The 24,174-nt window shown below is 46.1% G+C and overlaps 1 protein-coding gene across 2 annotated transcripts in view; it reads left to right on the top strand.

The window, feature by feature from the left end:
• Nucleotides 1-24,174, top strand: part of LOC306923432 (tetraspanin-18B-like) — a 71,622-nt gene that overhangs the window by 7,215 nt on the left and 40,233 nt on the right. The window contains exon 1 of one of the 2 annotated variants that reach the window (XM_079501528.1): nt 22,150-22,258. The exons of the other annotated variant lie outside the window; for it this stretch is intronic. The gene's annotated coding sequence lies outside the window, so the exon portion shown is untranslated. Of the gene's footprint in view, nt 1-22,149; nt 22,259-24,174 lie in introns of those variants that run through there. 2 annotated transcript variants of the gene reach the window in all.

Here is a 24,174-nt window from a genome sequence, read left to right as displayed (position 1 = left end):
GTCAGTCGTTCTTCGATTTTTCAAAAATAACAGACCTACAAGCTCGTAGCGCGCCACTCGGTGGCGCGCTATGAGCTTGTAGATCTGCTATTTTTCAATAGCTAAAGCATAACATGATGCTAACACCAAAAGGGGTTCCCGCCCAAAATGGGCTAAACAAGACAGGACTCTCCTGGATGTCCTGTCCGGGTTCACAACACTAAACAAGACAGGACTCTCCTGGATGTCCTGTCCGGGTTCACAACACTAAACAAGACAGGACTCTCCTGGATGTCCTGTCCGGGTTCACAACACTAAACAAGACAGGACTCTCCTGGATGTCCTGTCCGGGTTCACAACACTAAACAAGACAGGACTCTCCTGGATGTCCTGTCCGGGTTCACAACACTAAACAAGACAGGACTCTCCTGGATGTCCTGTCCGGGTTCACAACACTAAACAAGACAGGACTCTCCTGGATGTCCTGTCCGGGTTCACAACACTAAACAAGACAGGACTCTCCTGGATGTCCTGTCCGGGTTCACAACACTAAACAAGACAGGACTCTCCTGGATGTCCTGTCCGGGTTCACAACACTAAACAAGACAGGACTCTCCTGGATGTCCTGTCCAGGTTCACAACACTAAACAAGACAGGACTCTCCTGGATGTCCTGTCCGGGTTCACAACACTAAACAAGACAGGACTCTCCTGGATGTCCTGTCCGGGTTCACAACACTAAACAAGACAGGACTCTCCTGGATGTCCTGTCCGGGTTCACAACACTAAACAAGACAGGACTCTCCTGGATGTCCTGTCCGGGTTCACAACACTAAACAAGACAGGACTCTCCTGGATGTCCTGTCCAGGTTCACAACACTAAACAAGACAGGACTCTCCTGGATGTCCTGTCCGGGTTCACAACATGTATTTTTTTCCAGCCTCTCCCTGTGACTCACATGCTTAATGGTTCTGTTCTGCTGACGCACACATTTTTTACCATGAAATGGGACTCTCCAGTCTCCACTCACTCACCGGCTTCTGGGCTTTCTGTCTCTGCTCTGCGCTGTCTGTCTGTCTGTCTGTCTGTCTGTCTGTCTCTGTGTCTGTGTCTGTGTCTCTGTCTGTCTGTGTCTCTGTCTGTGTCTGTCTGTCTCTGTCTGTCTCTGTCTGTCTGTCTGTCTGTCTCAACAGCATGTCAGATTCTTGCCTGTTCGCTCACAGACAAGAACCTTTGCAGGCGTCACACTTATTAGTCCAACTGGGTCAAATGCTTTAGTTTCTGTGTGTGTGGAGTTAGGTTACGGTAGTTAGGTTATGGTAGTTAGGTTACGGTAGTTAGGTTACGGTAGTTAGGCTACAGTACAGTAGTTAAGCTACACACCGCTACAGTTACCGTCATTAGAGGTGTACAGGTATAGTAACACCGGGGCTCCACCGGGCGCGCCAGCGTCGCGTCTCCGTCACCGTCAGGGAATGTTCCCTTTTTAATCAATGAAGGGTGGCTCCACTGCCCGCGTTGCGTTGCGTGACTGCATTAAAATTGCCCCGGTTCGTTTTTTGACGCACGCGACGGAGACGCAACGCGTCCGGTGGAGCCCCGGCGTAAGATGGAGTAACTGTACCTCTACATCTTTCCATCTTTGTTCTATTTCCCGCACAGGGACATTATAAATAAAGTGGATACATTAACAATTCATTTTTTTCTATACCTCTTGTTTATTTTTCCATTAGTGGTCCTGGCTGCTCCGCGTTGTGACAGACATGCTAATTGTTATTGATGTGAACATTTATTTCTTGTCAGGACAAACAAACTGGTGGTGCAACCGTTGCACCACACATTGAACTGATCATGTTTAGATCATGTGACATGTCAAACTGAACAGGGTCGTTAACTTAACAACGATCCAACTAATTAGCCATGTATCCTTTAAAACAAATATTAACGTGTGCGTGTGTGCGTGTGCGTGTGCGTGTGTGCGCGTGTGCGCGCATGTGTGCTGTCAGCCGTCGCTGTCAGTTAAAAACTAGGCCTATATCTGCTGATGGAGGCCTTGTGATTCGGGTGTGAGGGTTTTTTTTGGTCTTTTGGAGCAAGTTATTTGCTTGCGTCTTCATTCCCATGCAGTCTGTCTGAATCTTAGTGCATTATAGTGAATTATTGTGCATCTCTGAAAGCTTTATTTTAAGTGTGATCAGGGTCTGACTGACCTCCAAGTCTGTTGATAACGCTGCTGTTCAACTCAATGATGATCATTCTATACCAGAACAGAACTAATGTGCTGACTTCTCTCTCTCTGTCTCTCTCTCTGTCTCTCTCTCTCTCTCTCTCTCTCTGCCTACTTTAGAGAATTTAGGTCATTGAAACAACCAAACAGTTTGATCCAGTGAGTTCAACAGTAGCAGGCTGAAGATGCAGCTATATGGCTCTCATAATGATACACACCCATGCCCCATGAATAATAATAAATGTAATAATAATAATGATAGTATTATGATTATAATTATAATAGTAATAGTAATGTCTGTTGAGCACATTCAATCTACATGTTGTAGAAACACTTAATGTTTCTTTTTTTGTTTTACTCCTCTAAGGGAAGAAACAATTAGATTAAATCGGTCTGGAATGCCTCATGATTTTTTCATGTCTTACTGGCTTTATGAAATATGAATATCCCGCTGCCTCTTTAAAAGTGCATTTACTACTGGAGGCTGCCTTTATGGGTCACTGGTCTAAATCCCCGCCCGGTCTCTGTTCCTTTGGGCAAACAAGCACTCAGTTCAGTCCTGTGTGACTGTGTGGTGGAGGATGGTCTGAAAAGCAACGAGTGAATGTGGGAAATGTGCTGTTTTGATGTCTGATGAGTGGGTCAACTAGCACAGTGGCTCACAGGGACCCTCAAATTCATTATGTATCATTTGGCTGCGGGCGGACTCCCATGTGGAAATATTTTGTGCCACGGACTAGGGCTTTAAGCAACTAGTCGACTATTCAACTAGTCGACTAGTACATCCACTAGTCGACCTTGTTGGTAGTCGATCTTGTTTTTTCTTTTTTTTCTTTTTTTTGTAGGCCTCAAGATCAGCTAGAATGCTAGATTATAGTCTCCAAAGTACACAGTTTTTAAATGTACAAATATAATTAAAAACAAAAAAAAACATTGTTTTGTTTGTTTTACATAATAGGTAGTTAAACAACTAGTCGACTAGTAAACTAGGCAACTAGGCCACTCTGCTATTTTTGAAAAATTGTTAAAATGTGCCTCAAATCTTTCCGAAAATTGTCATGATTTAGAAAAAAAAATTTTTTTAAATGTCGACGTCAGGCCTGAATGGGTTAATATGGGACACTCCTGAGTCTATACATTAATGTATGGAAGTGATGATTGTTGTTGTTTAAACATGGTGGCTAACTTTATAATTTTGTGGGACATAATAATGCTATAGAGGGAATTCCTGGCCACGCCCCCTATTTCCGAAGCTCTGGGTCTTTTCTCGGAGCGTGACTTTTTGAGTGTTCCAGTTGCCGTTATAGAGCGTTGCAGTCCCGCCCCCCCTACCAGGGCCCAGGAAATGATTCCCTGTTCATTTTCCTCAGACATTTCAAAAAGTATTTATTTAAAGACCTTTTAAGCCTCGTACAAAGCCAACTCGAGTTGTGACAACAAACGCAATTTTTCAGGCCAAACTAATAATTAGAAAGGAGAAAGAAAATGGCAGGTTACAACACTTTTTTTGTTGTTTTTCTTCTTTTGTAATTATTTGTTTGGTCCAAAATATTGTTTGTTGTCATGATTTGTCACAACTCGAGTTTGCTTTGTACGACGCTTTATAAGGTCTTTAAATAAATACCTTTTGAAATGTCTATGCGGGAAAAATGCATTGGGAATAGGCCTATCTCACAGCCCGCTTTCCACGCCCACTTCCGGTAAATAGTGGTGTCTTTAACATGAGCATTTACACGTTCTTTTCTCTGGAGAATCTAAGTACATTTTCTAATGTAAAAATGTGACAGACCAATATTATTATGAAGCAAACAAGGTGGTAAATCAGGTCGAACAGATAGAACAAACCTTACCTTGAGAAAACAAAAGTTGTAGACTTCTTAAATTACCTCTGTTAACATGGAGCGTCTATGGAGTGACGTCACGCTATCACCACTAACTCCGAAAGGGGGCGTATTTAGGGGGGCGGGGAAATTCTGTGAGATAGGCTTATTATTTCCTGGGCCTGGCGACGTCATGAAAGGGGGCGGGACTGCGACGCTCTATAGTGATTCTCACTATGGATTCTCGTACTTGATCAATGCTTTATACCTCGTAACTGATTAATAATGCAACAAACCATTTTGAGCTGCAGGTAGAGAGCATATTATGTGTTTTGGGGATGTTGTTGAAAGTAATGTTATTTCATCAGCTTGACACCCAAGCCATTAAAAGCGACGGCCGGGGCCCCAACCCCCTTTTTTGAGAACCACTGAACTAGAAAACTAGAGTCCCATTCCAGAGCAGTTTGTTCTGCTCATTTCATTCATTTGTCCTTTTTTATCCTGGTCATTTTGACCCTGGTGTCGGGTATAGGAGGACAATGCGTCTCCCTTGGCTGAGTGGGGAGGGTATAGGAGGACAACGTGTCTCCCTTGGCTGAGTGGGGAGGGTATAGGAGGACAATGCGTCTCCCTTGGCTGAGTGGGGAGGGTATAGGAGGACAACGTGTCTCCCTTGGCTGAGTGGGGAGGGTATAGGAGGACAATGTGTCTCCCTTGGCTGAGTGGGGAGGGTATAGGAGGACAATGTGTCTCCCTTGGCTGAGTGGGGAGGGTATAGGAGGACAATGTGTCTCCCTTGGCTGAGTGGGGAGGGTATAGGAGGACAATGTGTCTCCCTTGGCTGAGTGGGGAGGGTATAGGAGGACAATGTGTCTCCCTTGGCTGAGTGGGGAGGGTATAGGAGGACAATGTGTCTCCCTTGGCTGAGTGGGGAGGGTATAGGAGGACAATGTGTCTCCCTTGGCTGAGTGGGGAGGGTATAGGAGGACAATGTGTCTCCCTTGGCTGAGTGGGGATTCTGACTGGGAAGCAGCGTTGTTTTTGGCAGCACATTTCTATTTTAGTTTTAGTCACTTTTTTTTAGTCACCTGGAATGTTTTAGTGTTAGTCTAGTTTTAGTCGACTAAATGTCATGAGATTTTAGTCGACTAAATCTACAGGTGATTTAGTCGTGTGTTTTGACGGGCCTTGATGTCGTCGTAATGGCTGATTTTATACTTGCTGAAAATAGCGCTGTGGCGCGTTGTGAGCTTGTAGATCTGCTATTTTCAGCATGCAACCAAGTGTAAAATTACTTGTCTTTTACTTATACTGGATCTCTTGTCCCCTTCCCAACATTTTACTCTAGTTTTTATCTGTTGACGAAATTGTCAACATATTTAGCCTTAGTTATAGTCTTAGTTAGCTTAGTTTTCATTTAGTTTCCATGTAGTTTTCGTTAGTGGAAAAAAGGTATAGTCGACGAACATTTTTCGTCTTGGTTTTAGTCGACGAAAACAACACTGCTGGGAAGATAAGTTTGGTCTGTCATGCGTTGCGGGTTCAACTCCCGGGTAGGACGTGAAACCTACGGACTGCAGCTGACTGAAGTCACGCATTGCGGCCGGTTTCAACTCCCGGGTAGGACATGAAACCTACGGAGTGACTGCAGCTGACTGAAGTCACGCATTGTGGCCGGGTTCAACTCCCGGGTAGGACGTGAAACCTACGGACTGCAGCTGACTGAAGTCACGCAATGCGGCCGGGTTCAACTCCCGGGTAGGACGTGAAACCTACGGACTGCAGCTGACTGAAGTCACGCATTGCGGCCGGGTTCAACTCCCGGGTAGGACGTGAAACCTACGGACTGACTGCAGCTGACTGAAGTCACGCATTGCGGCCGGGTTCAACTCCCGGGTAGGAGGTGAAACCTACGGACTGCAGCTGACTGAAGTCACGCATTGCGGCCGGGTTCAACTCCCGGGTAGGAGGTGAAACCTACGGACTGCAGCTGACTGAAGTCACGCAATGCGGCCGGGTTCAACTCCCGGGTAGGACGTGAAACCTACGGACTGCAGCTGACTGAAGTCACGCATTGCGGCCGGGTTCAACTCCCGGGTAGGACATGAAACCTACGGACTGACTGCAGCTGACTGAAGTCACGCATTGCGGCCGGGTTCAACTCCCGGGTAGTAGGTGAAACCTACGTACTGACTGCAGCTGACTGAAGTCACGCTCTGCAGTCCAATGGTGTCGCTCGGGGACAAACAACTGATCTTCAAATGAACAACAGCTGTTTTCCCCAAGCAACAACGTCATGTGAGGGTTTATAAATTAAACTTTTACGACTTGTCTGTGTGCGTTCAGACTTCAGATACTCTACTCTAAAGAGAACAGGACTTTATTGAATTATCCAATCAATTCATTTGAATTCCTTACAATTTAGCAGTTTTGCTTGCTCTCACAACCATGAGATGATGTCACTGTAAAGCAATGCGTTCTAAAGCAAAGCGGAAAGAACTTCTCGGGGTCATGAGTCTCATGGCCTCATCTGTAAACAGTTAGGGTGCTGCCGTTACAGCTGAATGGGTAGAGAGAGCCTGCCTGGGAAGCAGAAGGTCCCAGGTTACATCTACAAGCTCACGACAGGTTGTGTGAGCTTGTAGATCGGTAGATGCATGCGTGAAATAATCATACATCAGTCGACACTATAGCTTGCTTGTTATAATAATTATAATGAACTGCACCTTTCTAGAAGAGAGATTCCTGAACCTCTTAACATCTAGAGCGTTAGATGCTAACCCTAGTACCTACGGTACATCTCTGACCTTAGAATCCCTGGCCGCTGGGGCTCTATCCTAGTATCCTCAGATCCTTTACAACCTCGGTCAAATTCACCTTGCGACTGAACCCAGAATGTCAAATGTTACTCACCAGATGGCAGACTGGGAAAGAAACACAAGACTCAATATGACAAAAATATGCTAAAAAGCTTTCATTGTTGAAAATACTAAAAACGTCAAAGTGTGCCTAAAGCTCTGTAAAACATCTGTTGCTATAATGAAAAAGTCAGAGGTCTTGCTGGCGAACAAAAAAATAGGGAAAAAGCTGAAAAAGTGTTCTTAAAGATTTGTGGCAGTGGGTAAAGCAATGTAAAACTAGATAAAGTGCCCCTCGGGGCACAGGTCTCCATAATAGGAGACCTGAGACGCTATAATAGGCCAATGTGAAAAGGGTTCCATTTCTTCTCACACCTTCGATGGCAATTGGATGATTTGAGGCATTTTGTTCCAAAAATGTCTTTTGCAAAAATCCACCTTTTGGTGGCGCTATAACAGGCCAATGTGAAAAGGGTGGGATATATTCCTCAGCCTAGTAGGAAAGTCCGTGAAAGATTTCACGTTAGCCAATTTGGATGTAATATGAAATATCGAACACATGACTATAGAGATAGTGTGTAACGATTTGCGGGAGGTTTGGACACAGTCTGGAGGAGTAATATAAAAAAAATGTGTTTTTCAAAAGTCGGCCTCCTGGTGGTGCTATAACAGGCCGCTCTGGAAAATGGTTTGAGGTTCAACGAGGTTCATCGTTGGCATCCAGGATGTTGTAGCTGAGCAGTCCGATACCCAGGGCCAACATCTCGTTGCACAGCTTGTCTTAGAGCAGGGGTTCTCAACGTTTTTGGCCGGGGACCCCCGGAAATGCTTTGGCAATGTCTCGGGACCCCCGCCCCGCCCCCTCCCGACCCCCAATATAAATTGACTGCTACAATAACCTTAAACCATTTTGGGCGGGAACCCCTTTTGGTGTTTTAAGCATTGTTATAATTTAGCTATTGAAAAATAGCAGATCTACAAGCTCATAGCGCGCCACCGAGTGGCGCGCTACGAGCTTGTAGGTCTGCTATTTTTGAAAAATCGTGAAAATAAAAATGTTTTTGAAAATAATGTGGGGACCCCCTAAAATAATTTGGCGACCCCCCCGAGGGGTCGCGACCCACGGGTTGAGAACCCATGTCTTAGAGCAGACAGTCAATGTATAGCAGGGCATGGCGGCGAAGTTGACACGCTGACTACATTGTTGAAAAGTGTGCACACGTACATTTCGTTATCGGACTCCAGCGGGGCCATGAAGTTGCTCGTAAAAAAGGTTATTGTCTTTTTTGTATGTCCAATGTATTTGTATTTAGTTCATAAAGTTAACATAACTATAACGAAATGCATTTGAAATTAAATACAAATGTTACTTTTCAGGATTCCAATTCAAAAATAGCAAAAGATTATTCAGCATTTCAATTCAAATATAGCAAAAATAGCTATTTTTGCTATGACAGCAATATGCAATGTGGCCATCTGGAGTGAGTGTGGAAATATAGTGGCCCTCTCCATCATCAAAGTTGCCTATCCCTGGCCTATAGGATTCTGCGACGCCACCGGGCCCACCGTCCAGGCAGAACATGGGGCTCCTGTCCCGACGAGCTCGTCAAAGCTGGATGTGGGTCAAGGATGGCTTGAGGGGCCTTGTCGTGTGTCAGCACCTCCAGAGATGGGTCCCAAAACTCAAACATTGCACCCGCCGGCCACAGCCCTGAGGGCTTCAAGGCTGTGCGGGTTCGAGGCTGCCCGGGTCGGGCAATGCCAGCACCTCCTGGATGAATAGGGGGAGAACTGATTGTAGAGCAAGTCCAGGGAGGGGTACGCCCATAGATATAAAAAAATCACACCCATGTGAACTGAGTGGTGCAAGGTCTTATATAGCCTGATCAGCTGTGGTCTGACGTAATGTCAGTGACCATAGTAACCATGCTCATTTTTTTGGGTCCCACGTACAGGTACACACACGTACAGGTACACACAAACATAGATACAGACAAAGCTGGTTGTTGGAGTGGTTTGCACCACTCAAAAAATAGATGCCTCATTGGCCGCTGCTGTTCGTTGGAGCCATGTGTGTTGAAGGAGGGGTGGAACAATTTAACTCGGGCGAATCGCAGGGAAAGTGTTAATAGAGGTCAAAGTGTTAAATCTGCATGCACTCCCCAATCCTTGCTCAGGATCTTCTTTACAATCCGCGGTCATGAGGGAGCAGACGTCCGCGTACAGTGTTCGACCTCGTTGCGAGGCTCGCGGCTGTTGCGGCCGGTCCACCGCAAGCCCTCTGCTCTCCTCCGCTCCCAAGCCTGCCCTCTGTAGACCCCGAGGCCTTCTCTGCTGCAGTGTCCATCTAGACTAGTAGGATTAGGACGATGAGTGTTAGTGTTTCAAGAGCCGGTCTTGTCTGCTGTTGGAGACTGCTCCTGACTGAAGACCTGCACTATAATACTTATAGCCCGCCAAAACTTGGGGGCCCCTCTCTAGTATGTGCTCTCTTGAAAATAAATAAATAGAATAGAATAAAATAAAACACAGGCTGTTGGCAGGTTGCCAGATTGGCAGGCTCCCAAAGTGTGAGTCAACTGTGAGCCTCTCCTTTAATCCATTCTGGGCAGGAACCCCTTTTGGTGTTTTAAGCATTATGTTATACTTTAGCTATTGAAAAATAGCAGATCTACAAGCTCATAGCGCGGCACCGTGCCGCGCTACGAGCTTGTAGGTCTGCTATTTTAGAAAAATCGTGAAAATGTGCCTCAAATCTTTTAATATATATATTCTTTCAGAGCGAATGATTTTAACTCAAATCTTTGCTTCTGGGGGGGTCCCTGGAACAACATATTTTCAAAGTGGGGTCGGTGGCCAAATGCACATAATTCTGGTGGTCCTTAACATGAAATATTGAACACCACTGACAGAAACATGGGTATTTCAGAAAACTGTCAGACATTTTTTACATTTTGACGCCCGGTCTAAATGGGTTAAGCGGTTTGCACTCCTCCACTGACCAAACCGCATGGCAGGCCTCTGACAACTAAGTCTGTATCATGTCCTCCGACAGGAATGTAAAGCTTCTGGACGCTTCTGACAAAGAGCTGCTGGTCAGACCTCATCTCTCTCTCTGTCTCTCTCTCTCTCTCTCTGTATCTGTCTCTCTCTCTCTCTGTATCTGTCTCTCTCTCTCTCTCTCTCTCTGTATCTGTCTCTCTCTCTCTCTCTGTATTCTGTCTCTCTCTCTCTCTCTGTATCTGTCTCTCTCTCTCTCTCTCTCTCTCTCTCTGTATCTGTCTCCTCTCTCTCTCTGTATCTGTCTCTCTCTCTCTCTCTCTCTCTGTATCTGTCTCTCTCTCTCTCTCTGTATCTGTCTCTCTCTCTCTCTCTCTCTCTCTCTCTCTCTCTCTCTCTCTCTCTCTGTATCTGTCTCTCTCTCTCTCTCTGTATCTGTCTCTCTCTCTCTCTCTCTCTCTGTATCTGTCTCTCTCTCTCTCTGTATCTGTCTCTCTCTCTCTCTCTCTGTATCTGTCTCTCTCTCTCTCTGTATCTGTCTCTCTCTCTCTCTCTGTATCTGTCTCTCTCTCTCTCTCTCTGTATCTGTCTCTCTCTCTCTCTGTATCTGTGTCTCTCTCTCTCTCTCTCTCTCTGTATCTGTCTCTCTCTCTCTCTCTCTCTGTATCTGTCTCTCTCTCTCTCTGTATCTGTCTCTCTCTCTCTCTCTCTGTATCTGTCTCTCTCTCTCTCTGTATCTGTCTCTCTCTCTCTCTCTGTATCTGTCTCTCTCTCTCTCTCTCTGTATCTGTCTCTCTCTCTCTCTGTATCTGTGTCTCTCTCTCTCTCTCTCTGTATCTGTCTCTCTCTCTCTCTCTGTATCTGTCTCTCTCTCTCTCTGTATCTGTCTCTCTCTGTATCTGTCTCTCTCTCTCTCTGTATCTGTCTCTCTCTCTCTCTGTATCTGTCTCTCTCTCTCTCTGTATCTGTCTCTCTCTCTCTCTGTATCTGTCTCTCTCTCTCTCTCTGTATCTGTCTCTCTCTCTCTCTCTCTGTCTCTGTCTCTGTCTCTGTCTCTGTCTCTGTCTCTGTCTCTGTCTCTGTCTCTGTCTCTGTCTCTGTCTCTGTCTCTGTCTCTGTCTCTCTCTCTCTCTCGTCTCCACCCCGGAGATATATAACAGTGTTGACTGTTAGGTCTTAAAGATCTGATTTAACCCATTGAAACCGGGACAACATCAGGCTCATTTTAGATTGTATACGTTGGCTATTCAAAAATAGCTCTGTGAGCTCACAGAGTGTCACTCGTGCTGCGCTGCGAGCTTGTACATCTGCTATTTATCTCTCTCTCTCTCTCGTCTCCACCCCGGAGATATATAACAGTGTTGACTGTTAGGTCTTAAAGATCTGATTTAATGACAGTGTGGACCATATGATTTTATAACAGATTTTACAACAGTAGGTGTGTGATTTAATGATGAGATTAAGTGTGAACAGCAGGCGAGGCAACCCCCAGAAATACATGTAATTGGCCGCCGACCCCCCATCTGAAAATATGTTGTTCCAGGGACCAACCCCCCAGAAGCAAAGATATGAGTTAAAAAACGTTCACTCTGAAAGAAAAGACCTACGAGCTTGTAGATCTGCCATTTTTCAATAAAAACATAATGCTTAAAACACCAAAAAGGGGTTCCCGCCCAGAATGGGTGAAGTAAATGTACTTAGTCAGTTTCCCCCACTGCACGTTTAACACACAGCTCCTCCTCCTCCTCCTCCACCCTGGCAGGCGGGTTGCCGGTTCAACTCTGCGTGGGCGTTTTGTGTTTGATGAACTCTTATAGCTCTGCCCCGCTCTGCCCCGCTGCCATGTCTTAACAAACCTCACGGAACAGCTAAGCATTTAATTGGGTCCCTGGGGGACCCCCCCTCTCTCCTCACAGCCCTGTCCTATCTCCCCCACATTGGACGGGCAGGTCTTTACTCTGTAATCACTTCACTTCAAAGCAGTCCTTGTGATTCCCCCGGAACCCCCTGGGATTCCCCCTGAACCCCTGGACCGCTGCTCAGAGGCGAGGGTGGGGGGGATGGTGGGGGAGGGATGGTGCTGTCAGGTGTATGATTATAGAACAGTGGGAGTAGGAAAAAAGAAACTCAAATATACAGTACACTGTATAGTACAGTATACATACGTGTACATGTAACCTACAAATATAACAGTATGGAGTCTATATACAGCATATACGTATATAAAGTCAAATGTCATCATCGCTGTCGGGTTAAAAAACGTTATGTCCAGCCCAGGCGGTGGCGTAACCGTCTGGGCACCCGACTGGTAATCCAGTCGCAGTGTGCCGCGGGTTCGACTCCCGAGCCCGACACGGCCTTTACTGCATGTCTTCCCCCATCTCTCTCCCGTTTCCTGTCAGCCTACTGTCTGTCCCTTCAAAAACCAATAAAAGGCATAAGCCGCAAAAATAATATCTTAAAAAAAAAAAAAAAACGTTATGTCCCAAACCGTTCCTTTTAATTCATTACTTTTAAAAACCAATTAAAATGGCGAAAATAGCCGATGCGAGGCGGTGTGAGTTTGCATATCGGCTATTACGTACTTTTGCGTGACACTGGATGGAGTAGGCCAGTATAGGGCAATAATGGGGGCACGCCTCACAGCTAGAAGGTCCTGGGTTCGATTCCCACTCGGGACGCTGTGGGTGCTGGCGGTGTGTTTCCTCCTCCATCAGTGCCCATACCCGAGGCAGGGTTGGCGAAAGGGCCTTTCTGTGTGGAGTTTGCAAAAAATCCTGGTAATCGTGGTCTCTAAATCCTGGTCTCTCCTCCTGGCCAGCCGGGGCGCCTGATGGAGGGGAAAGGAACTGGTTGGAATAACATGTTCCTTCCACGCGCGAACCAGGGAAACTCCCCCCCCTGTCAGGTGTGAAGGAGCAACTTGGACACTCAGGCATGAAGGAAGCATGAGTTCAAGTCCGTTGCTCTCCCCATGTCCCCCATATATGGGGACTAGGCTGGCGGAGTGTGTGTAGAGCCCAGGATCACATTAGATAATTGACACAGGGGTGAAAAATGGGTTACAAAATCGTGGGATAGAAATTATAGGGAAAAAAAGAGTAGGCCTATAGGGCAATAATTTACGAAAAGAACATACTGGTATTGGAGATATAAGGGTCTGCACCCGACACAGCGGTAGTACAAATATGTACGTACTGTGGTAGTACAAATATGACACTTCATACAACAAAAACAGCAATAAACATGTTAGAGCATATATATCCAGTGTGTACGGTAAATACAGTATACATTTATATACATACAGGTAGATGAAATAGCTTTTCAGTTCACTTTCAATTCATGTCATTGTTGTCTCAGTTTCAGCACTTCGGATTTGGAGTATGTAGTCTGTGATGAAAGCTGTTTGCTATAAGAGAGAAGACTGGATACTGTTTACCTCACTGTCCACTTCAATCAGTCTCACACACACACACGCGCGCGCACACACACACGCACACGCACACGCACACGCACATGCACATGCACACAGTGCAGTGAAAATATATGGGGCTGCTTAACCACTAGGACCCCTGCATTCATAATATTCAGGGGGAACATCGGGCAGCAGTAGCAGATCTACAAGCCTATACAAGCTGAGAGACACATGTCTGGCTTCTCTCATGCAGGAGACGGTCTGATCAGAGTGGGTTTGTTAATCTGATCGAAGTGGCTTTGTTAATCTGTTGTAGCGTTTATCCTTATCTCTGGTGGTCGACTCGCTCTGTTGATCAATAAGCTGATCAATATGCTGATCTGTGTGTGCGTGTGTGCGTGCGTGCGTGCGTGCGTGCGTGCGTGCGTGCGTGCGCGTGGAATCATAGCTCATTGGTTGTAAATTCTCGTACAGCTCATTGGCTGGTTTCACTGGAGGTCAAACCTGGTCTGTTTGTTGTGCGACAGGAAGTGATGTCACTTGCTGTGTTTCCATGTCCTGTTCCTGCCAGGAAGCGACGCTGCTCCCAGCGTCCCAGCTGTTCTACGACCTCTGACCCCTGGTAGGCGTAACAGGCGAAGGGTCTCTCTCCAGTCATGCAGACATGTCACCATGTATTGTTTTGGTGGACATTTTAAAGCCTGCGGGGACCACAGCCTCGGAGAGGTTGACAACGTCTGCACAAAGCCCGGGAACCCCCGTTAGAGCTATAGGGGTTGGGATCCGGAACCGGATCAAACATTGAGGTGTCGGAATAGCTTCCATCGCGTTTTGGAACTGTTTCTGGTACCAGTTTTTATCACACTGTCAGAGCTGGTGCTGGACGTGTCTGCTATAGGGATGTACTGATGAGACAGTTTGGCCCGATATCGATATCCGATATAATTAGTTGCTGTTATGGCCGATAACCGATATGATCACACTCTATATTAAAAATAATATACATTTGTCCATTCTGAAAAATACATGTAGCAGGGTATATCTGCACTGCAGGCTGAGGCAAGTCAGATTTAACTTTAATACCTTATATTTAATATTGTGAGCTTGTCGATCTGTTCAAGCTTTTACTTTGGGCTTGTTTATCTGTAAAGACAATCAGACCGGTCTGATTGATTGATTGATTGATATGTTGTTCCAGGGACCTCCCAGAAGCAAAGATTTGAGTTGAAAACGTTCGCTCTGAAAGAATATATAATATTCCAAATTTGTGCCACATTTTCACGATTTATCAGAAATAGCAGACCTACAAGCTCGTAGCGCGCCACTCGGTGCCGCGCTATGAGCTTGTAGATCTGCTATTTTTAAAATCCTAAAGGATCCCAATGACCCTAGTTAGGATGTTTGGTTGGTGTGAGGTTAGGGTAAGCATTTGATTTAATTATATAATACACTATATTTACCCTTTGTTTTATGGTCATGATGATTCACCAGGAGCCTGGGATGGCTTGATTCTATATAGGCTTAAAATAATTGTAATAAATAGTTTTGTAAATGTTTTATGGGAAAAATGAATGCGCTCTGGATCGGTGGAACCGCAAAATGGCAGCCACTGCTATGACTTATAATGGGGGAAGGCCGGAATAATTTGTACTTTTACTTCACTACAATTATTTGAAAACTTTAGTTACTAGTTACTTTGGCGATTTTGATTAGAAAACATACATTAAAATACATCAACCCTATACATTTTGGCCATTTGAAAATAGCCGATCTACAAGCTCACAATGCGTCGCAACGTGATGCATTGTGAGCTTGTAGATCTGTTATTTTCAATGAAGTGGGACATTCTGCAATATGAGTACTTTTACCTTTTACTACTTTAAGTACATTTTGATGCCGATACTTTTGTACTTTTACTCAAGTACATTTTCAATTCCGTACTTTTACTTGTAACGGAGTAGTTCTAAATTGCAGTATTGGTACTTTTACTTAAGTAAAACAATTGAGTAGTTTTTCCACCACTGGTCTCGCGTATATAGCCAGACAAGTTAGACAACTATTCCACAATCTCCGAATGCTATAGTCTGGAACTACACCTCCCGAAGTCACCTGTTCATCACTTCTGTTCACAAAAAAATATTTCAAAAATAACTTAATAACTCATCATCAAAACTATACTGTATATATGCTTTGATCATTTTGATTTATATTTAGGATACATTTGCGCAACTGGAAAGAGGAAGTGGGGAGGAGGCTTCAAATCCGCTTTATGGCTTTGATAATTTTCAGACATTTACAGATGGAAGCATTTGAAAATTGTGTGAGATAACAGTCTGGCTCGCGAGACTATGTTTTGGCATAACTTTATAGAGCCACTTGTTGTCACCCTCTGTTCAGAGTCCTTCTCCTTCATTGGTCTTACTTTATTTGTTTATAACAATTTTCAGTTTTCAGTTTTCTGAAAAACCTATGTTTCTATATCAGTGTCAAGGACCCCAAAAATGATATGTAATTGGCCACCGACCCCCATCTGAAAATATGTTATTCCAGGAACCCTCTCAGAAGCAAAGATTTGAGTTAAAAACGTTCGCTCTGAAAGAATATACAGTGTATTCAAAGATTATTAAGCCACATTAAAGTATAACATAATGCTTAAAACACCAAAAGGGGTTCCCGCCCAGAATGGGTTAAAGACCCAGACATGTTAACATTTAACACATACAACAGTGGCCATAGAAATGCGACAAATACTAAAATAGTCTCCATGAATTAAAGACTTCATGTGGTGTTGTGTAATTGATAAGATAAGATGCAGCATGGCACGAGGAAAACTTGAGAGGAGATTGATTGATCGATTGGTTAAATACTTTTATTAGATGAAAAAAAAGTGTAAATGACGTAAACAAATGTAAACTAGCACGGTACAGTAACACACTTTGGCTCAAAAGATAACACGAAAAAAATGGTTTCTACTGTGGTCCTATGTATTCAATTCATCAACAGAGCATATACTATTTCAATGAATCAACAGAGCATACTATAATGACACAGTAATACATGTCATCAAAAAAGATACAAACAGCTATATCTATACTCATATTTACATTCAGTCGCCACTCACGCCAGCTGCTATAGTCAATCAACCACTCAATCACACCTATACCAATGAGGGAGGAGAGACATGCACAGGCAACACCACACAGGAGAATACACAGATGACCCAATGGGTCATAACAACAGACTAAAGACTAAGTAAAGAAAACATTCATAGTAAAAAAAGGTAAACCGGGCGATTGAAATCGGGTGGGGAATGCAAATCTGCAAAAGTGGGTTTTGACTGAGAGGTTTTGAACAGGGCAAGGGTGGGAGCACCTTTGATGTGAGCTGGGAGTGAGTTCCAAACGGGAGGGGGGGGCAGCAACTGAGAAAGCCCTGTCACCCCAGTTATTTTTTATTTTTTTTGTCTTGGGGATGTCCAGGGTCATAACATCCCCCCCCCCCAAAAAAAAAAAAGAAAAGAAAAGGTTGATTCCACATCACAGAAATCAACGGAGCACCAAGACATGCTGGCATTATCTTCCAAAGTCTCCCACATTTTCTCTCAAGTCTCCATTGAGACGACACCATCCCTCCTATAATGTCCCCACTGAAATCACCCACCAGGAACGTCTCCAGTGAGACTCCATCTTCTCCCGTTGTCTCCCACTGAGACTCAGAGCGCAAATGAACGACAGCATGAAAGACCACGAGTGGTTTACAATGTTTAACCTTTGTTCGTAAAAGGACTCAAGGAGGCACACCATGTGTTTGGTTGGCAGATTTCACAGCACTGACAGCAATCTTGTGCGGCCTTTAAATACCAAATGATATAAAGGCCAATACAAATAAGGCACTCAAATACGAATTGACACGTTTCTCTTAAAAGGTGGCACTAGAAGAAGAAGTTCACTGGTGTTAAAGAGTAGGAGTCGTGGTTTTAGGCCAAAGGGGCAGGTATTTGGGGAGGAGGGGTCAGCCGCCACCTCCACGTCTCCAGATTTGCGACACGTTTTCGCGATTTTTTTTCCAGAAATAGCAGATCTACAAGCTCGTAGCGTGGCACTCGGTGCCACGCTATGAGCTTGTAGATCTGCTATTTTTCAATAGCCAAAGTATAACGTAATGCTTAAAACACCAATAGGGGTTCCCGCACAGAATGGGTTAAACCCACAGACACACTTAACTGCGGCAGGTGATTGTTTCTGTCTACTCCAGGATACCCTTTCCAGCGAGTTCCTCCCTGTGACACTGGCACCTGTTGAAATGGACACATTCACTTTGAGCGACCAGCAACACAAGTGCTTTAGTGCAATGAATCATCCAAATTTGACTTAAGGCTGCACTCACACATTCGAAACACATGTTTTGTCTCTGTTCTGGGGGGGGGGGGGGGGGGGGGGCAGCTCCAATTCACTTTCAATGGAAGTCACATGGTTTGACGAAGCAGCCTTGCTTGGTGGGGCTTGTTTCGCCAAACCAACGTGACTCCCATTGAAAATTAATTGCGAGCTGTTCTGAAACCCCCCTCTCCCCCAGAACAGAGACAAAACATATGTTTTGAATGTGTGACTGCAGCCTAAGGGGTGGGAATCTGCACAAATGCAACAAAACCTAAATCAATAGCATATGTTCTTTTAGGACGAGACCCAATTTATGTTAGGAGGGGGTTACCAGGTGTAACCTAAAAATGGACTCCCATCCCCAGTCCCCAAACACATCCAGCCAACGACAGGTTAAAATCCTAAATAAGGTGATTTATTAGCCGTAAGTGGATACTAAGGAAGTATTCACTTAGTATTTAATGACTTAGTATTCACGATAAGTACTTTTATGTGACGTCACCATCAATGTGGAAGACCGCACACTGCAAACAACCATAGAGTTCAACAAGAACGTCATTGACGTATCCTTGGGGAACAGCACCGATTTTAGTATATTTACATAGCTTTATGACAGCAACAGGTCTGAAAAGAGCTATGCTTAGCTCATCATCGTCCAAGTCCTCTTCATGGATAAACGGGCTTTGACGAAGTTTTGTCATCGTCGTCGTAATCGTCAACGAAAACACTGGCAGGCAGCAGGACGTGAAAGGTAGGAGGTGAATCGGGAGAGGGCGGTGCCAGATCTTCCACGGGTGGATTTGAGGCGTGAGATGAGTATGGAGTGGTTGATGGTGAAGACCGCACTGAGGTCGAGGAGGGGGCTGAAGATGTGGAAAAGGTACGATGTGAAACCGGAGAGTGCGGTGCGTGAGATTCTGAGGATGGATTTGAAGCTTGAGAGTAGTAGTGGGCTGATGGAGTGGTTGACTGTGTCGAAGGCCGCACTGAGGTCCATGAGGATGTTGAGTGAGCCGGTGCCCCAGGAGAGCTGGAGGTCATTTTGAACTTTTTCTGTACCGCGTGTCGGTCGTCAGACTCCGCTTGTAATTTTCTGGAGGCCATTTGTAACTTTGATGAATTGTATGTCGGGAAGCTGGGATGCGGACCGGGGGAGCGCAGTGCCAGAGATGCTGAGGGTGGATTTGAGCCGTGAGAGTAGTATGGAGTAGCTGATGGCGTCGAAGGCCGCACTGAGGTCCATGAGGATGTTGCGTGAGCTGGTGCTACAGGAGAGCAGGGGGTCCATTGTAACTTTGATGAGGTCCAGGAGGATGTGGGGACCTGCGGACCCCTCTTCTGTGACTCTTCTGTGTCCTCATCGCAATCCGGATCCCGGCTGGGGCCTGAGGACTGCCTTGTCTGCATACGATCAGGGTCGGTACCCTTCCATCTCTTCCGTGAGCGCCGTGCCGTCCCGCCCCGTGCTGTCCCGCTGGCATGGGGCAGAAAGGTAGGAGGATGTGAACCAGGAGAGGGCGGTGCCATGGACTCCGAGGGTGGATTTGAGGCGTGAGAGTAATATGGAGAGGTTGGTGGTGGCGAATTCAGCTCTGAGGTCCAGGAAGATGTGGGAAAGGTAGAATGTGAACCAGGAGAGGGCGGTGGCATAGATTCTGAGGGTGTATTTGAGGCGTAAGGGTAGTATGGAGTAGTTGGTGTTGGTGTTGTCGAATGCAGCACTGACATTGATGGGGATGGGGATCTTGAGTAAGCCGGTGAGCGGGAGGCCCACTGTAAGTTGGATGAATTGATGTATGTCGGAAAAGTAGGATGTGAACGAGGGGAGGGTGGTCCCATAGATTCCGAGGGTGAATCTGGGCCGTGAGATGAGTATGGAGAGCTTGATGGTGTTGAATGCAGCAGTGAGGTCCAGGAGAATGTGGGATAGGTAGGATGTGAACGAGGAGAGGGTGGTCCCATAGATTCCGAGGGTGAATATGGGGCATGAGAGTAGTATGGAGAGGGTGATGGTGTTGAACGCCGCACTGAGGTCGAGGAGGATGAGGATGTGGGGAAGGTAGGATGTGTACCCTGAGCTGAAGAAGCTCCAAAGCGGATCGCAACGTTGTCGGCTAATGGAGTACCTTTGACCTTCTTCGGTGTCGCCTTCTTCGGTGTCGCCGCCTTCTTCGGTGTCGCCACCTTCTTCGGTGTCGCCGCCTTCTTCGGTGTTGACTTCCTCGGTGTACGGGTTTTACGCTTTGAAGGAGAAGAACCCTGCCCTGAGGGCATTGATTCCGAAGGTAAATGGACGATTCCGAGGGTTGATGGTGACAAATAGGTGCTTTCTGCAGGTCTCTCTGGATTAAGAGTGTCTGCTGATTGCCTAAAATTTAAACTGTAATTGTGAATTGAATTCATGGAGGTCACGGAGGCTGGGGACATGGGTGGTAGGAAGTAAGGATGTGGAGTTGGCACTCGCTCTGGATTGGAAGTCTCTGGTAAACTGTAATTGTGAATTGTGTAATCCTGCACTTCTGAGGTGGGGGAGGATGAGGATGTGGGAACGGTAGGATGTGAACTAGGAGAGGGCGGTGACGGAGACTCCGAGGGTGGATTTGGCACATGAGAGGTGTTTTCCGTGGTTGATGGTGTTGAATCCTGCACTTCTGAGGTCGATGAGGATGTGGGAACGGTAGGATCTGAACCAGGAGCGGGTGGTGCCATAGATTCCGAGGGTGGATTTAAGGTGGGAGATGTGTTTTGAGGGATTGATGGTGTTGACTGCAACACTGAGGTCAAGGAGGATGTGGGCAAGGTAGAATGCGAACCAGGCGAGGGCAGTGCCAGAGATTCCGAGGGTGGATTTGGGGAGTGAGCTGTAGTAGCTGATGGTGTCGATTGCGGCACTGAGGTCGAGGAGGATGAGCACATAGGATTTGGACCAGGTGCCAGAGATTCAGAGGGTGGATTTGAGGCTTCGGAGGAGTATGGCGTGGTTGATGGTGTTGAAGAGGGTGGTTCCAGAGATTCCGTGGGTGGATTTGCGGCGTCAGATGAAGTGGTTGATGGTGTCGAATGCAGCACTGTGGAAGAGGAAGATATTGAGGAGGTATTCTGTGTACCAGGAGAGGGCTTTGCCAAAGAATCAGAGGGTGTATTTGAGGTGGGATATGCATTTTGAGTGGTTGATGGTGTCAAATGTAGCACTGAGGATGAGGTTGTGGGAATGGTAGGATGTGAACCAGGAGAGGGTGGTGCCAGAGATTCCAACGGTGGATTTGGGGCGGGAGATGAGCATGGAGTGGTTGATGGTGTTGAATGCTGCACTAAGGTCGAAGAGGATGTGGGAACAGTATGATTTGAACCAGGAGAGGACGGCGCCAGAGATTCTGAGGTCGGATTTGGGGCAGGAGAGGAAAGAGGACTGGTTGATGGTGTTGAAGGCAGTGCTGAGGCTGAGGAGGATGAGGGAATGGTAGGATTTATACCAGAAGAGGGCGGTGCCAAAGATTCCAACGGTGGATTTGGGACGTCAGGTGAGAGAGCAGAGGTTGATGGCGTCGAAGGCAGCATTGAGGTCGACGAGGATGTTGGATCAGTAGGATTTGAACCAGGAGAGGGCGGTGCCAAAGATTCCAAGGGTGGATTTGGGACGTCAGGTGAGAGAGCAGAGGTTGATGGCGTCGAAGGCAGCATTGAGGTCGATGAGGATGTTGGATCAGTAGGATTTGAACCAGGAGAGGGCGGTGCCAGAGATTCCGAGGGTGAATTTGGGACGTCGGGTGAGAGAGGTGAACCAGGTTCAAATGATGGTGAACCAGGTTCAAATGATGGTGATGGTGATGGTGATGGTGTCCAAGGCCGCGATGCGGTCGATGAGGGTCTGAGGTGAAGGGTAGAGGTTGATGGTTTCATTGGTTTCATTGGTTTCATTGGTTTCATTGGTTTCATTGGTTTTGGAGATTTTGGAGATTTTGGAGAGCAGTTGGACAATCTTAACTTTTTTGTGTTTACACCATCAAACTCCGCTTGTAATTTTCTGACCACAGTATGCGGAGTCAGGTTAGTTGATCCATGCTCCAATTGTAATTGTTTGACGACGGCTGATCTGTCTGCAGTAGGCCAATACCAAAAACGACGATAGTGCTTGCCCATGCACTCCATGTGCAAAGGCTGGTCACACTGTTTGCAGCCGTAGATGGTCGGCCCGCCGTTTCTCTCGTTTTCGGGGAGCATTTGACACTCCTTGCACAACTTTCTCTTGATAAAGATCTTCGCAAAGTCGTGTTTAGGAGGTAGGTTGCCTCCTAAAGGGGAACTCATGAGAAGAGTAGGAGGCGTCACAGGAAAACTCCTTGTTGTACACGTTTTGATGAGTTCCTCTGCCAGGTCCTCCAGCCAGGTTTTGTATCCATTGTGCTTTTTCTTGAAGGCTACTCCTCCCGCGGACCTTGCAGCGACGTACGCGTTGTGGCAGGACACGCCCAGCAAGAACCAGAAGACCCTCCTCCACCACTTCTTGGATCGATGCTGGAAGCCGTAGTAGCCGATCATCTGATCCAGCAGATCCACACCTGGGCACAAACAAATAACATGTATTACAATGCTGGCGGACATAAACCTGTCCTATATTTTATTCTGTTCTTTTCATAAATGAATGCCCTACTTGATCATACTATAGCGTCAAACAAAAGCGACAAAAGTAGCAGACAGTGTAGAGACAGTGTAGTGCCTCAGTCATTTAGGATCACAGCATTCACAGGTGAACCGAAGACCAAGCATCAGTCTAAACAATCTTAACTACTAATTCTAGAGGTTGCGTCATCAGAATGCGTGGTGGATGCTATGAATGGCTGAGCATCGCATAACGGGTGTGCCACATGAGCCAATAGGAGAGAGAGGGGAGGGGGGGGGGGGGAGTACAGTACTGTGAGGCATACATCCGCCTCACGTGCGTGTGTGTGCGTGCGTGCGTGCGTGCGTGCGTGCGTGCATGCGTGCGTGTATTTTCAATCAAATGAAGTCATTCAAGCAAACCTTTCATGTGTTTCTGGTAGTCTGCGAGTGCCGCCGGCACTATCACCTCGGATTGCTTGTAATCCTTGTAATCCCCCGATTGTTTTACGTAGCCCGGTTTTTTCTTTTTCGCCTCTCTTTGCTTGTAACCCTCCGGCCGTCTGTTGACCGTGCCCGTGGAGGTGGGGTCGTGGTGGTTGGACAGCACCATGACCATCTTGGTGTCCTGCCAAACGCAGAAGGTGAGGTCGTCCTTCTGGGCCACCCTGCATTTAAAAGGATGGTTGATAATAATTGTTTATTATCGTAAAAAAAAAAAAACGCTCTGAATAATCGCATCCCGGAGATTTTAATATATCTTGAAAATGTCCTCCATCATACACTAGGGTGAATTAAAATTTGTTAAGCTGTTAATTCAACACCACTTAAAATCGCTACACTTGATAGGACCTATAAAGAGCAAATGGTACGCTTTTATTTCACTGTACACAAATAGATTTGCCGAAAATAGCACATCTACAAGTTCACACCGCGTTGCAACACGTAATGTGCTTGTAGATACCCCCCCCCCCCCCCCCCCTCAGAATAGGGATGCTGGGGGGGTTCAAGTGGTTAATAGACAAAAGTGGCACTTTAGGTTCTAAGCATATTTTGAATGATCGCGATATCATTAAATCGCGGTTATTTTTTTGCCACGATAATCGTGTAACGTGTACTTTTTTCATATCATCCCCCACATCCCTATACCTGTATTCGTGCCGGTCCAGCTCAACTCCATTGGTCAAGGACTCGAGTGGCGGGAGCCCCTTCCTGTTGGCGCGCACCGTGCCGCAGCCGTTCAGTCCTTTGGTCTTCATGTCCTCCAGCAGCTCTACCGAGGTGTAGTAGTTGTCCATGTAGACGGACGCGTGGGACCCGTAGTAGGGTCTGGCCAGGTCCATGACCACGCGGTGCGCAAGACCCTTGCTCTCCCCATGTGCGTCCTCTTTACCCGTGTACACCTTGGGGACGTTTGTTTAAGGATAAAAACACAACAACAATACGACGACAACACGTTACATATAACATCAAATGCAAGCTTTGCATATCGTCGCTGTCGAGTTGGAAAACACTTATTTTCAGGATTCAAAGCTTCACAAGCTTGTGGATCTGCTGTAGTTAGTAGTTGATCAAGTAGGGGGTTAATTTTCCAAAAAAAGAAAACGTTAAAATGCCCAAGAATATGAATTAAAAAAAAACTATGCTATTCAGCAAATAGACGGCCCCGGTCTATTGAGAAAGTATGCATGCCGATGGATGGACTTCTGTTAACGTGTTATCCCTAGAATGTATGTGATCTTACATTTCATATATTCCAAATACACAGCCATAGATCTGTCCTATCCGCGCACGGTTAGCAGACTCAGTCTTTGAGTCGTTTTTGAGACTAGTTTCATATCCATTTGACATGTTTGGCAGTCAAACCAGATTTAGTAAAATTTATCCACTTTTCCAC

The sequence above is a fragment of the Electrona antarctica genome (genome assembly GCF_951216825.1).
Source record: "Electrona antarctica genome assembly, chromosome: 5".
NCBI classification, from domain to species: domain Eukaryota; kingdom Metazoa; phylum Chordata; class Actinopteri; order Myctophiformes; family Myctophidae; genus Electrona; species Electrona antarctica.
Note: the sequence above shows the minus strand (reverse complement) of the source record. Positions and strands in the feature narration are given on the sequence as shown.